A 19,488-nucleotide genomic window follows, 5' to 3' on the forward strand; every position below is an offset into this window, starting at 1 on the left:
ATATAATATCATGGAAATCTAATTTTCATGATATTAGTATAACTACTGCAGCTTTCTTTTTCCATTCGTTTCTATATCTTTGCACTTTATTTTATTTTATTTTATTATTTTATTTTATTTGGACAGAGTTTCACTCTTGTTGCCCAGGCTGGAGTACAATGGTGTGGTCTTGGCTCACTGCAACCTCCGCCTCCTGGGTTCAAGCAATTCTCCTGCCTCAGCCTCCCGAGTAGCTGGAATTACAGGTGCCCTACACCATGCCCAGCTAATTTTTATATTTTTAGTAGAGGTGGGGTTTCACCACGTTAGTTGGGCTGGTCTCGAACTCCTGACCTCAGGTGATCCACCCGGCTCTGCCTCCCAAAGTGCTGGGATTACAGGCGTAAGCCACCACACCCGGCCTCTTTGTACTTTAGATGAGTGTTTTGTAAGCAACATGTTGTAATTTTTTTAAAATCCTGCCTGACAAACTTTATCCTTTAATTGGTCGTTTTAGTTTACTTATATTAAATGTAGTTATTAATGTGTTTAGATCTAATCTGCCCTTTTACTTCTCCTTTTTCTTATTGATCTATATTCCTTACTTCTTTCTTGCCTTTTTTGGGACTCCATATTATTTATTATTCCATTCCCCTCTTCCATTAGCTTGGTAGTTTTATATAATTTTGCTTTTCTATTTGTGCTTACCTCAGTGACTACAATATACATTCTTCACTGAAAGTCTAACGTTGCTTGATATTTCTACTCTTTTCCAAGGTAATGCAAGAACCTTAGAAGTTTTTCACTTCATTTATTCCCTCATGACTTATATGTAATTATTGCTGTTTAGTTCTTTATGTATATTTTACCCTAAGGGATTATTATATATATTACATATAAAAATATATTATTATTGTATTTTACCCTAAGCCATTATTATTATTGTTTTATATAGTCAATGGTCAATTAAATTAGTCACATTAAATTAAATTAAATTAGTCACACCCTTTTTGTGCTCTTTATTTTTTCTTGCATCTCTGATTTTCACTCTGAGTTAATTTTTCTTCTGTGTGAAGAACAACCTCTTAGTTTTGATCTGTTGTAACATAACATGTCTCACTTCTTTTAATGACATTTAGAATTATTCTTTGGCAATTGTTTTCCTTCAGTATTTTGAAGATACCATTCCATTGTCTTCTAGCCCTTGTTACAGTTGAAAAGTCAGGGAACAGTTTGTTATGCCTTGGAAGGTATCTCTCTTTTTCCCTGGCTACTTTCAATATTTCTTCTTAGTCCTTACTTTGAGAAGTTTTACTATGATAATTTTAATTTTATTTTTCATGCTTTGAATTTTGAGTGCTTCTGAAATCTGTGGCTTGATTTTCTTTCATTAGTTTTAGGCAATTATCAGCCATTATCTCTTCAAATATTGCTTCTACTTCATTTGGGCTTCTCCTTACTTTGAGAAGCCCCTTTTATACATATGTTAAAACTTTTTGCTATATCCTCTGTTTTTAATGCTCTTTTCTGTGTTCTTCCATTTTCCCCCTCCTTTCTGTGCTTTATTCTGAGCTATCTTCCAGTTTACTAATTCTCTCTTCAACTTTGTCTAAATTCTGATTAAATTCATTCATTGAGTTCTTAATTTCACTTATTTTTAGCTTTAGAATTTCCATTTATTAAGGGTTTTTCTAGTTTCTAACCCACTACAAAATTATCAGTCTTGTATTTTATCTCAAATAAAGTAAGCACAATTATTTTAAATCTGTGGTAACTCTATTTTCTGTATCTTCTCTGGATCTATTTCTATTGTCTCATGTTTTCCATAAGTTTTAATAAAATCATCTGGTATCATTGTGTGCTTGGTTATTTTTTTAATTGGGTTTCAGACGCATATGCAATATATAATAATTTGAGGCTGACAAGGTGCAATCCTTCCTCAGAAATTATTTATATTTACAGGCATACTTCAGAGATATTGTGGTTTCAGTTACAGACTATGGCAATAAAGTGAATATTTTAACAAAACAAGTAATACAATTTTTTTGTTTCCCAGGGAATACATAAGTTATGTTTATACTGTCCTGTAGTCCATTAAATGTACAATAGCATTTTATGTAAGAAAACAACATGCATACATTGATTTTACAATACTTTATTGCTGAAAAATGCCAATAATCATCTCAGCCTTCAGTGAGTCATAATCTTTTGTGCTGGTAAAAGGTCTTGCTTTGATATTGATAACTACTGATTGATCAGGGTGGTGGTTGCTGAAGGTTGAGGTGGCTGTGGCAATTTCTTCAAATAAGTTGACAACGAAATTTGCTGAACTGATTGAGAGGTTTCTCTCTAATGTACCATAATGTTTGATAGCATTTTACCTACCATAGAGCTTCTTCAAAATTGGAGTAATCCTCTCAAACCCTGCTGCTGCTTTGTCAACTGAGATTATGAAACACTCTCAATCCTTTGTTGTCATTTCAACAATGTTCACAGCATCTTCACCAGGAGTAGTGCATTCCATCTAAAGAAACCACTTTCTTTTCTTATCCATTAGAAGCAACTCTTCATCTGTTCGAGTTTTATTGTGAGGTTTCAGCAAGTCAGTCATATCTTCAGACTCCATTTCTAATTCTAGTTCTCTTGCCATTTCCACCACATCTGCAGTTACTTCCTCCACTGAAGTCTTGATCCCTTCAAAGTCATTCATGATGGTTGGAATCCACCTTTTACAAACTTCTATTAATATTATTATTTTGACCTCCTCCCATGAATCATAAGTGTTCTTTTTTTTTTTTTTTTTTTGAGACAGAGTCTCACTGTGTCACCCAGACTGGAGTGCAGTGGCACTATCTTGGCTTACTGCAAGCTCTGCCTGCCGGGTTCATGCCATTCTCCTCCCTCAGCCTCCTGAGCAGCTGGGACCACAGGCGGCCACCACCATGCCCAGCTAATTTTTTGTATTTTTAGTAGAGATGGGGTTTCTCCTTGTTAGCCAGGATGGTCTTGATCTCCTGACCTTGTGATCTGCCCACCTCAGCCTCCCAAAGTGCTGGGATTACAGGCATGAGCCACTGCACCCGGCCTAATCATAAATGTTCTTAATGGCATCTAAAGTGGTGAATCCTTTTCAGATGCTTTTGAATTTACTTTGCCCAGATCTAACAGAAGAATCATGCTTTATGGCAGCTATAATCTTACATAATGTATTTATTTAATAGTGAAACCTGAAAATCAAATTATTTCTTTGTCCAAGAGGTACAGAATGGATGTTGCATTAGCAGCCATTAGAACAACATTAATATACATCCCTGTACATTTCTGTTGGAGCTTTTGGGTGACCAGTGCATTATCAATGAGCAGTAATATTTTCAAAGAAATTTTTTTTCTGAGAAGTAGATCTCAAAAGTGGGCTTTAAATATTCAGTAAGCCATGCTGTAAACAGATATGCTGTCATTCAGGCTTTGTTGTTTTATTTATAAAGCACAGGCCGGATAGCTTTAGCATACTTCCCAAGGGCCCTAGGGCTTTTGGAATGGTAAGTGAGCATTGGCTTCAATTTAGTCACCAGCTACATTAGCCCCTAAGAGGAAAGTCAGCCTGTTCTTTGAAGCCAACATTAACTTCTCTTTAGCTATGAAAGTTCTAGATGGCATCTTCTTTCAATAGAAGGCCGTTTTTTTCTACTGCAAAAATCTGTTGTTTTAGCATGCCACCTTCATCAATGATTTTAGCTAGATCTGAATAGTTTGTTGCAGCTTCTCCATCAGCACTTGCTGCTTTACCTTGCACTTTTACGTTATGGAGATGGCTTTTTTCTCTAAACCTCATGGACTAACCTCTGCTAGGTTCCAATTTTTCTTCTGCAGTTTTTTTCACCTCTTTTAGCCTTCGTAAAATTGAAGAGAGTTAGGGCCTTGCTCTGGATCAGACTTTGGCTTAAGGGAATGTTGTGGCTGATTTGATCTTCTACCCAGACCACTGAAACTTCCTCTACATCAGTAATAAGGCTTTTCTCATCATTTGTGTGTTCATTGGAGTAGCACTTTTAATTTTCTTCAAGACCTTTTTTTTTTTTTTAACATTCACAACTGGGCCAACTATTTAGCACAAAAGGCCTACTTTTCAGCCTATGTTGGCTTTCAAAATGTCTTCCTCTAACTAAGCTATAATTTTTTCTAGCTTTTTATATAAAGTGAGAGATATGCAACTCTTCCTTTCACTTGGACACTTAGAGGCCATTGAAGAGTTATTAATTGGCCTAATTTCAATATTGTTGTGTCTCAGGGAACAGAGAGGTTGAAAGAGAGGGAGACGGATGGAGGAACGGCCAGTCATAGCAGTCAGAACATACACATTTATCAATTAAGTTCACCATCTTATATGGGTGCAGTTTGCAGGGCCCCCATACAATTATGATAGTAACATCAAAGATCACTGATCACAGATCACCACAACAGACATAATAATAACAATAAAGTTTGAAATATTGCAAGAATTACCAAAATGTGACCCAGAGACATTAAGTGAGCACATGCTGCTGGGAAAATGGCACTGATAGACTTCCTCAATGCAGCATTGCTACAAACCTTCAATTTATTAAAAAAAACAGAATATCTGGAAAGTGCAATCAAGGAAAGTCCAATAAAACAAAGCACATAAAACAAAATATGCCTGTACTTCTAGGAGGTCGCTTAGGGTTATAACAATCCAGGATCAACCCAATACAATCAGGGTTGGAAATGACTGGAAACTGTTCAATATGAGGGCTTATCTACTTCCACACTCACTACTCAGGCACAGCCCTTCAGGAATCCAAACCAATGTACTGGGGGTTTACTAGAAGCTTTCCTTTCCAAATTGTCCTTTACTCCAGTTTTCATTCTCTTAGCTCCTTAAGGGTCTCAAAAGTGTTGTAGGCTACAGCCTCTCAGCCATCTACTTTGAAACTGGCCAACACTTCCAGGGGTAAAGCATCCCCAGATGCTGTGTTTACCTCTCTGAGTTTCCTTCATCTCTTAGATCTTGACCTTATTATTTTTCACTGACTTTTTGGCTCTCAGATACCTTCAAGGAGGTGTATTTTATATTTTTTCAGGTTTTCTGATTGTTTTCAGCAGGAGCGTTGATCTGAATTGCCTAGCCTATTATTGCTAGAAGACAAAGGTTCTTTTTAAAACTTAAATTCACTTGGAATGTATTTAATTTGAGGGCAAGTTATCATGTTATTTCCAACATCATTACTTGAGTAATATTTTCATAATGATATAAACCATTACCATTATCATACTCTAAATGATTGTATAAATATTTGGGTCTGTTTCTGGAATTTTTATTCTGTTCTGCCCCTCTTTATATTTTTACACCAGAACCAAGAACCATGTCATTCGGCAGTTACAGTCAATTGCCGTAATTGTGTAATACATTTTAATATCTGATGAGAGAAGACTTCCTTAGTTCTCTATTTTTTTTTACAAATTTTTTTTGGGGGGGTGTTTTTACCTTTGTTGTTTTGGATAAATGTTAGATTTTTAATTATATCTATTCCCAAAAATTCCATTAAAATTTTGATGGAAATTTTATTAAATTTATGTATTAATTTGAGAACTCACAATTTTCAATATTGAGTTTTTAATGCAGCAACAAGGCATAAATCTCTATTTACACATATCTTTTTAAATTTATCCCAACCTGAGGCCAGGGAGCTGGGCTTTCATGCTACCAAACCAGCTAATCATAAGATAAGAGTGGCCTGGGGAGGTGCAAAATTCCAGGTACTTCTGGCTCTGTGCATGTGCGGGTAAAGTGTTCCAGTAACCTGAGGGAAATATTCCAAAGAAAAGTTCATAGTCACAAGTCATTGGAGGTAAAAACACACAAAAGCCAGGGAAACAGCACACATAAAACAGTCAAGGAGTCCAAGGGGATCTGGTGGGGTCAATAGTGTCTGTTATAACGTGTGTCTATTTTGGCATGTGTACATTTATCAGTCAAAAAATTTCATCAGTTGTGCTTGTTATTGTTTCTGGAAATCTGCCATGCCTACTCAGAGTGGCTTCTCCAGTGCTGTTCCCTGGGTAAACACTAGATTATTTCAGTTTCCTTCTTCCTTAACTTGAGTATTACCTACAAACAAAGTATTGTAAACCTTACTTTGCTGTACTCCAATGTCTTTAACTTTTTACATTTTAGCACAACTTTGACTCTACAAGTTCCCCTAAAATGTTTTGAAACACAAAATAATGAAAAAAAAAGACCCCAAAACCAGTCAAGTGGAAATACTGGCAACAATAGAAGAGCATGGGGTTGTGGGGTGGAGGCTGGCAGCTGAAAGAGCAGGGAAGGCTATGGAGGCTGTGACAGATGGGGGTGTCATGAGGTGGGAAGGAGAGGCAAGATGGAATGTAAGAATTACATGTGTTTTGCCACACACATACACATGTAACACACATACAAACAGATGAATCCACAAAACCCCACATGGAGCAACCCAGAATATGGTAGGCCCAGTTTGAGCCTTTGCTATTATCACTACAGAATTAATATGTATTGGAGACTCGTAAGAAGATCCTTTGAATGAAGGAACAAGGAATAAGGAGTCTTGTAGGAAAACAGTCATCCAAAGAGAGGGAAGTCAGACTCTTCTAGAGTCAGAAAAGGAGAATGGTTTAAATATAGCACATCTGTCATCAAGCTGTTCTTTCAGCTCAGGACTGAGTCTACGTTCTAAAGGAAGGGAACTGGGCAAAAACTGAATGACCTCTTCTCACAAAAGGTAATATGTGACAATGGGAGCACCATCCAGCTCTGCATAGGAACCCTTGTAATGAACGAAGGTAAGGGACTTATCATAGCATGTAGGCTTAGATGCATCCATCTGCAGTGGGCATAGCTTCAGATCATCAGAGGGTTCTGGTATACCCTGACTTCTGATACATCTGCAGAAAGTGGGTATCAGGGGCTCCACAAATAGAAGAAGAGGTGTTAGCATCAGTGGAGACCCCATGAAGCTTGGGAATATCAAAGACTGTGATGCAGGCATCTCTCCAGGAAGCTGGAGCAGCACAGGATGGGAGGAAGAGAGTGGATGTTGTGTAGCCCATGTTCATGAACACATGTGAGATGCTTGCTGGAAACAGCTGGGAATGTGGTGAAGCCTGACTTTAAAGGAGAGAAGTCTACAGTTTCTTGTGTTAGTTCAGGTCCCCCAAAAAGTAGACACTAAGTCAGGATTAGATGAGCGAAGCATTTATTGAGGGCACTGCCTGTGAAGGAGAAGAAGGAAGAAGCCAACAACGCTGGGAAAACCATCAGACCATGATGTAGGTCTGACCCCTGTGAAGGAGGATTAAGTAGGAAGAGTCTCAGACTGTAGCCTTATTCCAAGAAAGTTTCAGCCAGGCTTCTGGGGAGTTCTTGAGGCAACATCTCCTGGTTGAGGAGACCCAGGTCCTGCAGGAACGCCACCATGTTCAATCATTGGCTGGGAAGAGAACATGAGAAACCTGGCCTTGGTACAATGTGCAGAGGGACAATGTTGGAGCCATCAGACAACCATGATCCCACTGCAGGAGATGAAGCAGCTCCTCTTAATGTTCATCACAGTTTCATGCTAGCAGATTGGACCCAAACAGGGAAATACTTGTCATAGTTTGTGAAGCCATATTTTGAACCCTGGATCTGTGCTGATCTAGATGAAGAAACTTGGGTTGCAAAGGGTTAAACTTTTTGGAACTTAAATAATTATACTCTTAGTTTTCAGAACTCCTTCATCCAGAACTATAACCTTCTTCCTCTGTGATACCCTTCTTCCTTGTGATGCCTATAAACTGAGGCATGTCTAGAGTGGGGTATATTAGAATGCATCAAAGAGGTCCTGGAATTGCCAACAGCTTGTGCAGAGGTCATCAGAATGAAATTTTTCTGGTCTCGGTATATTGAAAGATAATAGATTGCTTAAATGTGTCTAAATGTACATATGTTGGCTAGGGAGACAGAGGTGAGGATATATGAAAGAACCCAGGTAACAGATGAGAAGCAATCAACACCCCCTACTCCAGCCACTCAGAAATGCCAAGGGTTTGAAAGTTGTCTGACGATTCTAAAGTTGTCTAAATAGTAGAAAAACTGCTCAGCATGTCCAAAATTCCAGAACATTGGTGGCCCCTCCCCTAGAAAGGATTTTAACGGACTGAAAATCTGGCCAATATGCATTTACGATGACACCATTTGTCTGGACTGTCAATTCAGGAATTATTTGTTAAACTAGTGCTTCAGCCACAGCAGGTTGAGCATGTTTACCAACACACAGCACCCCGGGGGTTACCCCTGGAAAGTGAGAGAGGTAAATATAGGGCAGGTAAAAGGAAGTGCCTAGGTGGTGGCAACTTACTGAACCTGTTATATCAAGAGGTAATGACAGCCAAAAACATAAATAGCACCTCTATTAAAAAGTTGAGATAAGTTTATGCCTGATAGATCACTAGCTGTGATTTAAAGGTGTTCTTCTTTAATCTTTTGAGGGTGACATCAGAGAGATTATCCTGTTTGTCCCACAGCATAATCTACTGGGGCCTCTGTAAAAACCAGATTGCTGGATCAGATGTACAGTGGTTCTAATTTAATGATTCTCAAGTGAATGAATGAATGTGAGGAAATTCTAAGGCAGCCATTTGTACTAGGCTTAGCTCATCACACTTTTATTTGTGGTGCAGGTCTCTTCAGACAAGAAGACAACTTCATGAGCACTGCCCACACATCTTTACCTGCTTAGCTCTAGGGCAGTTCCCTTTCATGCAGGGTGTTGAAGCAGAGGCTGGAGCTCCTGGAAGAACTGAGGTTGTCTGAACCCCATCCCAACTCAAAGAAACAGGTAGCTCTGGTTGGAGGGATGGGGGTTTGAGAGATGAGTGGAAACCGCAGGTGACCTGTGTCCATCCTCCTTCTCTGTCCCCGTTGAAATCTCCAAAGCCCCAGTTCAGGGCATGATGTGAGAACCACTGTGGCCAAGGAAATCAGTCTACTTAGAGTTGGACTAGATGACTAGTGGTGTCCTTCCAGCCCTAGGACTGCATAGTTGGCTGTGTGACTCCTGCCACATATGTCAGTCTGAGTTCTCTGGTAAACACAGATTGACCCGTCTATAAGGCAGCATGGTGAGCTGGATAGAACATGAGCTGTGAAGTTAGAAGGCTTGGGCTCCTCTGGTCTTGACTGACATTTGCCAGGTGTGTGACTTTGGCAAATAACTTCTCCAAGACTCAGTTTTTTCGCCTTTGAAATGGGGAAAATAACATCTACCTCAAATAATTGCTGGGAAGCTTCAGTGAGATGCCCACATGGTCTTGGCAGAGACAGGACAGACCTGCACACACACACATTCTCTAGGAGCTCTTGTCTGGTTTCCAACACTCTTTTGTATCTTGGCTCCCCACATTCCCCTTAGGGCTTCTGCCTTTGGCCACCCACTTTGTTTATACCATTGGAACCCAATATCATTGGATCCTAGAGACACAAGCCTTATAGTCACCCTTTGACTCAACCTACAACCATGGGTGTAAGGCACCAGGACACTCCTCAGACTGGCCTTGCAGACTCTAGCTGCTGGAGAGGAGATTGGTTGGGGTCTCCAGGCCCCAAGGCCCTCTTGGTTTCTGGCCTAGCTCAGAGTTGGCTTTTCTGCTGGAACTTGGGTTCTGAGCCTTCCCAAAACTGAGAGAACATGTCGTGGCTTCACGCTCCACACTCCAAAGCTTTCTGCCATTTAGATCCAGGCAACTGAATTATTCATCCCAAATAAGCATTGGTTCTGACCACAAGCCACTGGGGGATGTTTGCAGAGAATGGCATGTACAGAGAGGACCAGACATTAGCTGGGACCCAAGGGTAAGAAGACAGATTAGGCTCACCCCAAATGAGCCATGGCTGCACAGAACAAAAGGAAAAGGCACTGAGGATCCACTCCTCTAGCTAGGCATGATGGCGTGCATCTGTAGTCCTAGCTACTCAGGAGACTGAGGTGTAAAGATCCCTTGAGCCCAGAAGTTCAAGACTACAGTGAGCTATGATCACACCATTGCACTCCAACCTGGGGGACAGAGCAAGACGCTGTCTCTAAAAAATAAATTTTAAAAGAGAGTGAAAATCCACTCCAGCTATGAGCCTGGAAAGCAACAAAATTTTAAGGAGGAAAGAGCAGTGACAAGAGAGTCGGGAGAGCTAAGCTCCTATCTGGCTTGACTAGAATCCAGCTGTGAGTTACATCTTCTTGATTTCCTCATCAGTAAAATGAAGAGATTAGATGAAGCAATTCTTATACGAATGAACCTAGGAATACAGGGCCCTGAATTTCCTGCATTATTTATTCTCTAGTGTCCCACCCATACAGGCACATGGGGAAATGGATGGAAAGCCAAGTCTACCAATCTGGCTTACTTGGCAGAAGAGATCCTCAGTTCTTAAATCTAGTGGAAAGAATACCTTGGACTTATCACAAAATGTGTGCTAAATAAGGCGCCACTGATACCTACAGTACATGTTTTTATAATTCCTTAATCTCAGGAGACTGGCTCCCTTCTCTTCATTGTGAAGGAGTCAGCAGGTGTGAAAGGGTGCAGGGTACCAAGTTATAGAGATAGCAGGTTTGTCAAGCCCATCGGAGTGGAAACTGGGTAATTTGATCTGGGAATATTAGATAAGCAAACAGATCTGTTAATGGTAGGAAACAGTACTGGTTCCACAAACTAAGAAGGGAGATTGGACCAGATATGAAGGCACCCTTTCCTCCTCAGAGGCAATGGTTTCTACCTTATTATTCATAAATATGAGACTGGCATTTACCTCTTACATGGAACATGAGGCAGTATGGTGGCAGTGAGTTCCACATGTTGAGAAGCCTGGCAGCAAACAAGAATAACAGAATTTAGCAGAAAGAAGGTGAGCAAACAAGAAGCAAGAACCCCAGTGATTCTGAAGTAGGGAATCCAGGGAGCACCTTCTGGGCTTGCCTGGAGGGTTTTGGGGCAGGCAGGATTGGCCCTGGAGTCCTTCTCCCTGGCGTCTCACTTGGCCTTTCTAATGTGTATGAGGAACTTCACTGGATCAAATCACTTACGTAAAAACTTTTTATATTCTGTGTGCCACATAAGCATCTTACATCAGGCTTCCTGTGTTGAAGGCTGTCTTCAGAAGCTTTCTAAAGGCAGAACCAACCAATTAATGATGATGATAATGATGATGGTGATAATGATATCTAAGTGCTGGAAACTCTCCCAAGCACTGTAAATATATTTTTTCATTTAATCCTCACAACAACTCCTTGAGGTAACTATTATTATCATTATTTTACAGTAGAGAAATTGAAGCTCAAAGAATTGAAGGAATTTACTCATGGTTACAAGGCTGCTTGGTGGTGAAGCTGGAACTCCAGCCTAGGACTATTTTCACCCAAATCCATGCTCTCAGTTAATATGCCATACAATGCAGCCAACAGTGAACAGAAGGCATTTAATGAACACTTACTAGTGACCAACATCTCTCAAGCACTTTACCTCTAAAATCTCATTTAAATACAGTAGTCCATAAAGTAGGTGCTATTATTATTGTTCTTATTGGCATTACAGGAGAAGACAAGGAGGCTTGAAGGTTTAGCAACCTGTCCAAAGTTACATGGGAACGCAAGCTTGTCGCATTGCGTTCCCTAGATTTTGGATGCAACCCTGGGCAGCTTGTCACTGAGTTAAACTGAGACAGTAACGTCCTGACTCTCACTGACTCTGCAGCACCTGTATTGTGTGTTGTAAATAATCCAATTTTCCAGGGTAAATCCTATTTGGTAAGTTCAATTTTATTTCATTTTATTTATTTTATTTCATTTTATTTTTTTGAGATGGAGTCTCGTTATGTTACCCAGGCTGGAGTGCAATGACGTGATCTTGGCTCACTGCAACCTCTGCCTCCCGAGTTCAAGCGATTCTCCTGCCTCAGCCTCTGGAGCAGCTGGGATTACAGGTGCCCACCACCATGCCCGGCTAATTTTTTGTAGAGTATTTTTAGTAGAGAGAGGGTTTTACCGTTTGGCCAGGCCGGTCCTGAACTCCTGACCTCAAGTGACCCGACCGCCTCGGCCTCTCAAAGTGCTGGGATTACAGGCATGAGCCACTGCGCCCAACTTTCAACTTTATATTTTAACTGCCTAAGGCCCTTCCCACAGGGGTAATGTTTGGTACCTAGTGGACTGCCAACAGTTTGGACATTGGAGCAGTTTCATCTCACCCCTATTTATGCTTGGGTTTGGAATATTTATTACGCACTACCGGGAACTTCCCAGGCAAAGGCAATCTGCCCTGTGTAAATTGAAGGGTGAGGAGCTTTATCCCCACATGGAACTTTGTCTAAAGCTTTTCAAAACTGCTATGTTGCCAATGCAACATTTATTTTGCTCCTATTTAACCTCTTGCCAGGAGGTTAGTAGGGGCCAACCTCAGAACAATGCTGGCTATTATAAGTTGAGCCTCTGTGTCATAAAGGGCTTTAGGATTTCCTAACACTAGACCTCCATCTGATGAAAGTTCTAGTCTAGTCCAGGCTTCCTGTCCCCAGACGTTGTATTGCCTCACCCCTTCCAGATCTGCACTTTTGAAAAGACCCACTAAAGCGTTTCTAATGTCCACCTCCATTTCCTTCAGCAATTGTGGATGTAGGCTTCCTGGAGTGTTATCAGTATGAAGAATCTCGAGCAATTTCTGATGTAATCTACCCCTTCCCAAATCCTCCTCACCAGCCCATTGTCATTTGATTCCAGATTAAGAAAATATCAGTTCTTCCTCACAAAGGGTGTGGGGTGCTGGAAGGGTTTCATGATATCTTTGTCCTTATGTTGTAGAACACATTATCCTTTGGCATTTGAGGAAGAAATTACTTTTGCATCCTTAATTTTGGCTTATTGTTAATTGTTTTTGTTCCTTTGTATGCTTCAAAATGGCTATGTGCCTCTTTCTTCCTATAACTATACCTTGTCTTTAAGAACCAGGACCTCGGCCAAGTCAGTTCACTCAGCATTAATGTCCTCATCTGTCAAACAGTTGGACGAGACCAGGGGCCAGCAACCTTTTACTGGAAAGGGCCAGATTGTAAGTATTTTAGGCTTGTGGCCCATATTATAGGCTTGTCTCCATGGCAACTACTGAACACTGCCATTGTCGTGTGAAAGCAGCCGCAGACAATACACAAACAAGTGAGCCCGGCTGTGTTCCAGTTCAACTTTATTTATGGATACTGAAGTTTAAATTCCACATAATTTTCATGTTTCCCGAAATACTATTTTTTTCCAACCACTAAAACTTGTAAAAAGCCATTCCTAGTGTGTGAGATATACAAAATCAGGCAGTGGTCCAGATTTGGCCCTGGACAAAATGATTCTAACTTTCCTCCTTATTCAAAGTATCATGACACCCCAGAGCTAGAGGGGACCTTAGAAACAGGCAAGCGCCGTCACCTTGTGAGCCACGGAAGGAAACGGCAGCCCAGAAAGGTGAAGTGACTGACACACACCTATGTAGCTGGCAGGGCAGTAGAAGCTGAAGTCAGGCCAACAGCCTGACAATAAAGAGTCTACGACGGTGCGTCCCTCCAGCATGTCAACACATATGCTGGGCTCCATTTATTAGCAGAATGAGATCATTTTAGAGTTACAAGTTTGGGAATGACTCTTTACTCCTGCGTGGAAATAGCATTTTATATCTTTGTATTTCAGTAAAAACATGATTGTGAGCACTTTGTTTGAATGAACATAGAAACTCCTCACTTCGGTAAAACTCCAAAGAATTTTTGTTGTTTATGATTTTTTTGTTGTTATGATTAAGGCCAAATTAGACAACAGCTTAAATCAAGCCAGTGCAATTTACAGAAGCCCAGCATTTTTCAGGCTAGTCAAGTGATATAGAAAACCAACATTTGTGATACTTGAACTGAAAAGAATTTAAGTAAATTTATCTTGAAAATTTGGGGGGATGAATTGGACTAAAATATTAGATGGAAGAGTAATCACAGACACACACATACACACACACACACTCATACACACACATACACTGAAATACACACACACACACACCTACACACATACACTCACATACACACATACATTCATACACACACATACACACACAGGTACCCACACTCACATACACACATACAGACTTACATACACACTCACATACACACACACACAGAAGGGAAAATTTTGGTTCATCCCCCTCCAAAGACTGGTAAAATTAGCACGAATAAATTGAACACTAGGTGAGCGTGGTGCAGTGTATGCCACCTCTGTTCTCCCAGGAGCCCTACAAGGTATTAGTGATAAATAATTGTTTATTGCAGCAAGATGGAGTCAATCACAGTGCAGGCACCTTAAACTATGAGGCTCCATTTTAACATCTGTCAGTCATCATCCAAATGGATTGACCAGGAAACAAGATAGATCACTGCAAAAGACTGCTTTCTGCCCCACTCCCCTTTTGCTTGCTAAAAATGGAGAAAGTGTTTTGGAGGGCTGTGTGTGTGTGTGTGTGTGTGTGTGTGTGTGTGTGTGTGTGTTGCTGTGGGGGTCAGGCAGCTGCTTTAAAAATTCAGTGCTTTTCCTTCCATTTTGGTGACCAGAAGGGTGGGAAGCAGAAGTTGGAGACAAGAAAGAATTTCATAAAAACAGCCCATCAAAACAAGTTTTAGGATGGCAGTGGAGGGAGGAGATCACCCAGAAAAAGATGGTTCCAGGAATTCCCATCTGGAACTTGGTTTATACTTCTTGAATATTCACACTGTTTCTTAACTTCCAGGCAAGTCTCTGCATTAGCAGCCAACTCTGGCAAGCACTGTCTAGGGATCCAGGGAGATTTATTGCAAAGAGAGAGATGAGAGATGCCTTGTGTAGCTTTTCAGATGGACCACATCTTCTCATGTCATCATGCAGGCTCACTCTCCTTCCTGAACCCTTCCCTGAGCCTTTTGCACTCACACCTGGGAAGAAAGGGGATTAGAAGTTCCAGCAAAAACAGCCCCAAATGATGCGTGTTAAGGCCTCTATCTACCAGACAGGAAGGCGGCAGCATAACTAGTCAGGCCCTTGTGATTCAGGGATTCGGCAAGAGGCACTAAAGCTCCCAGACAAGAGTCTAGGATCCACTGTTATTTGTGGAACCCTGATCCTGCAGGTTGCTAAGCCATTTTCCCCGGTTCCCCAAACTTTGCAGGAGCTTAAGCCTTCATCACGCAAAAGAAAAGGATCCCTGCTTTACACTTTGCAGAGCAGGAAATAAATGGCTTAGCTTTCCTTCTAGGATAAAGAAGATTTGGACTTGGTCAGTCATCTCTAATATAATGGCATGCCTTCCCTGTTCCCTTAACTACACCCACCATGCAGTCCATTCCTGAAAAGGAGATTCTAGGCGTTCCACATCTATTGATACAGAAGTCCTGTGCTTTCTCACTTTCTGCTCGCCTAACTCTGTTCTTGGACATACTGAATTCCTAACCTGTTGGTATTGTCTTCCTTTTCCTACCCACTTCTAATCTTTGGACCTTTATTCATGTTTGTTTATTCACTTATTATTGATTTCTGCCAACAATATGAGTGCTGTCATGTGTAAGTGCTGTGCCAAAGATGTATGTGATGGAGAACAAAACAAAGAAGGTTCCTGTGCTCTTACGATTTACAGCCTAGCAAGGAGGAAGACAGTCAATAAAGAATTATCCAAGCACTTACAGCCTTCTGAAGTGGTGAGTGCTGTGAAGGCTAGTGGCTCACTAAATATGAATAGAAAGCCTATTAGTGCCAGGCTGAGGACAAACAGGGAACAAGACAGAGCCCCTTCTCCCATCCCTATTTTCATGGAAACAGACCTTTAATCAAACAATCACACTCATGAATGGTACAATCTGAGTATCTAACAGGGAAGCTTAACATAAGCCTGAGAGTGATTGGGTGACTTCTGGGAGGAAGTGGCACTGAAGCAGAGACCTGCAGGTCAGGTAAGAGGTGACGGAGCCCTGCTAACTCTCTTTGCTTCTCTGCCGTGTACCCACCAGTAGGTGTGACTCCGGGCACCTCTCCATGGATGTGAATTCTGCACCTGCCTTTTGCCTTTATCTGGTCTTGCCAATAGACCACACAGACTAGTCCAAATGCTCCCTAGGACTACACCAATGCATCAGCCTACCTGACCAGCATCCCTGGCCTCTGACAGTGGGTATTGACATGTGGGACTGCCGTGACTTTGCTTACCACCTAGCGTGGGCCCTGCACACAGTACCACTCACTAAATAGTAATATTGAATATAAAGTAATTAATTTCAGTTTATTTGATAACTGGCTCCAGTTGTTGATGGGTGGGGCCTCTTCTCAAATTATTCCCACATTCCTTTGCTCTCTAGGAAGAACTTCCTGCCAGCACGCTGCTACCTGCCTTAGTTATTACTATCCACAAACACAAGGCCAATCATTGTATTGTATTTTAGCTCTGGGGTGGGTGTCTCACTCGTTTGGTGAACCTGAACCCTACAGCAGTCCACTCTTTCTTGGCCTCTGTTGAAGCTGGAGGAACAATAGGGCTCCATTAGTTTGTCTGTAACAGCAGAAAGGACAGGGAGTGAGCAGGTGCACAGAAGCATGGCTGCTTACTCAGGGCAGAGCTTGGGTGACAAGTCCTCCTTCCCCCATCACTGTTTATTCTTTTCAGTTCTCACTTGCCTGAAGCATTGGCTGGGCTCGGTGAGCTAAGAAAAGTATTGAGCCCAGAGGAACACAAAGTTCTTGCTCCAGTTGCCCCAGTGGGTCTCTGAGAAAGCCATTTAATGACCTGTTGTTCCTCACTGTGAAAGAAGAGTCATAGGACAACCTTTAAACTGGCCTCCCTGGGAGGTGGAGGGGAATCCTCATTAAGGTAATTTGAAAGTATTTAGCAAAGATGAAGTTCAGGGTCAGTGCTCGGTGTGGTTCCTAATAAAACCCTCGGCACTTTCAGGAAGAGCAATGCTGAGGGAGGTCCAGGTGCCGAGAGAACAGGCACAAAAGAGGACCAGGAAGGGGCAGGGCCTGCTACAGGAGCCGGCCACATGTGCCCAGCCTTTTCTTACATTTCAGAGATTTCATGGCAGTGTTCCTGCAATGGGAACAGGCTGAAAAATCTGATCATGCTCAAGTAGTCACCCAGTTCTCATCTTGGGCTTTATTGTGGGACTGTAATTGGTGTCCCTGGCCAGAAGGTAGGTGTCCTCTTTGATTTTAACAACTACTTCCTCTGATGGCCTTCTTTGGCCCCAATTCTTGAGTGAGTATTTTCTTCCTTTTGGACATAAAATCTGTGATAACTTGGGAACATCCGGGAAACCACCCCAGCTGCTTGGGTGTGAGCTTCAGGAAGAAGAGTTGCATTAAATTGTCTACATGATATAGCCACGTTTTAGAATTAAAATAGAGAAAATTAGGGGGAAACATACATGGTCCCATTAACCTAACACATTATTATTATTACCACTTTGGTGTATTTTTCCCATCTTATTCCCAAATATGTTTTGGGTTTTTTTGTTGTCTTTTTTTGTTTTTTAAGATATGGGCTCCCACTGTGTTGCCCAGGCTGGAGTGCAGGGACTATTCCAGGTGCGATTGCATGACTGCTCAGCACGAGAGTTTTGGCCTGCTCCGTTTCCAACCTGGACTGGTTCACCCCTCCTTAGACAATCTGGTGGTCCCTTGATCCTGGGAGGTCACCATATTGATGCCATGCTTAATGCAGACAGCAGGTAGACATAGCTCACGACAGTCCAGAGCACCTAGGCTCAAGCGCCCCTCTTGCTTCAGCCTCCTGAGTAGCTGGGACTACAGGTGCACACCACCAAACTCAGTCCAAATGCTTTTTTTTTTTTTTTTTTTTGAGACAGTCTCACTCTGTCACCAGGCTGGAGTGCAGTGGCGCGATCTTGGCTCACTGCAACCTCTGACTCACTGGTTCAAGTGATTCTCCTGCCTCAGCCTCCCAAGTAGCTGGGATCATAGGCACGTGCCACCACGTCCAGCTAATTTTGGTATTTTTAGTAGAGACAGAGTTTCACCATGTTGGCCAGGATGGTCTCGATTCCCTGACCTCATGATCTGCCCGCCTTGGCCTCCCAAACAAATGCATTTTTTTTTTACAGTGCTATCATAATGGGCATTAAAATCAGTGTTCTGTTTTACTTTATGTTTCTATCTAGTCATCATAGAATCTATTTGAAGGCTAGATATTATTTATTGAAAAATAGATTGGATTTATCTTAGTTGTTCCTTAGATTTTGCATTTTCTTGCATCCAGTCTTTCACTAGTGGACTGGCACTGGACAGATCAGTGTTGTATGAGATCCATGGTACAGTTCTAGGAAAGGGCCTGAGTCACGTGGCAGGGTAGCTCTCTCTGCTGAAGCTGGCTCGTATCAAGGGTGTCTTCTTGGGCCTGAAGCTAATTGCATGTCAGTCAGGCAATGCTCCATACCATAGATAAGATTCTGGTTGCAAAAATCAGTATCTCAGTAGAGTTAAATTTACCAAGAAAGGGATGTTTGTAGTAAAGACAAAGAGGTATTTGATGGCATAGAAGAGGGTCTCCAGGCAGGCCTCAGGGAGGGCCTGGACTTGCAAAGCCATCAGAAGCCAGTCCCATTTCTCCTCTGTACACACATCTGCTTCATGCTCTCTCTGTATATATAGTTATATGTATATACCTAGTATCTTCTGGAGGCCAACCCTGTTACTACTATGAATGATGTATCCCTCCCCCTGTCCAAGGCCAGCCCCTCCAACTGTGCCCTGCATCCTATTCATTCTCACCTTCTCAAGGACATGACTCCTGAAACTCTCCCCTCCCTCTCTTGCATCTCAATTTCCTCCATCATTCGTGTCATTTTGCTTGTCGGCAAACACGTTCTAGTATCTTCCAACTTAAAGCAAATAACAAACTACCCTTAGCCCCATGCCCCTCTCCATTTAACATCCAATCTCTCTGCTCCTCTTGACTGACCTCAAAAATCTCAAGAGAATTGTCTGTACTGCTGTCTTCATTTCCTCATCCTTCCTTCTCTTCTCAGTCTTTCTAGTTGGATTTGCATCCTTCCAGTTCCACTAAAATTTCTCTGGTTAAGATCACGATGACCTACATCTGCCACGTCTGTATCCTCCTCTAACCCAGCCTTTCAGAAATATCCCATATGGCTGGCTCTTCCTTTCCTGAAACATTCTCTTCTCTTGGACTTGAGGATACCGTGTATACTAGATGCTCTTGTGTGCTACCGAGATTCCTGCTGCAGGACCAAGGAACTTGTTGCTCTGGCTGCCAGCTTTGTTGGTGACTGACAGCTCAGGGCTAAGTCTATCTCCAGGAATTGCCCTCAGATGGAGGAAGCTGACTTGACTAAACTTATGCCCCTGTTGCAAGAATAGCCTGCACCTAAGGACTGGTTGATACCGAGGTATGAGTTCCAGC

The 19,488-nt window shown here is 41.8% G+C and overlaps 1 long non-coding RNA gene across 1 annotated transcript; it reads right to left on the reverse strand.

Annotated features, from left to right (window-relative positions):
• Positions 1-10,819: 10,819 nt before the first annotated feature.
• Positions 10,820-13,067, reverse strand: LOC129523994 (uncharacterized). Its single transcript, XR_008667645.2, has 3 exons — positions 12,993-13,067; positions 11,094-11,174; positions 10,820-10,875 (listed from the first exon to the last, which is right to left on the reverse strand). It is a non-coding gene; the product is annotated as an uncharacterized lncRNA (long non-coding RNA).
• Positions 13,068-19,488: the final 6,421 nt, after the last annotated feature.

This window comes from Gorilla gorilla, chromosome 7 (assembly GCF_029281585.2).
Source record: "Gorilla gorilla gorilla isolate KB3781 chromosome 7, NHGRI_mGorGor1-v2.1_pri, whole genome shotgun sequence".
NCBI classification, from domain to species: Eukaryota; Metazoa; Chordata; class Mammalia; order Primates; family Hominidae; genus Gorilla; species Gorilla gorilla.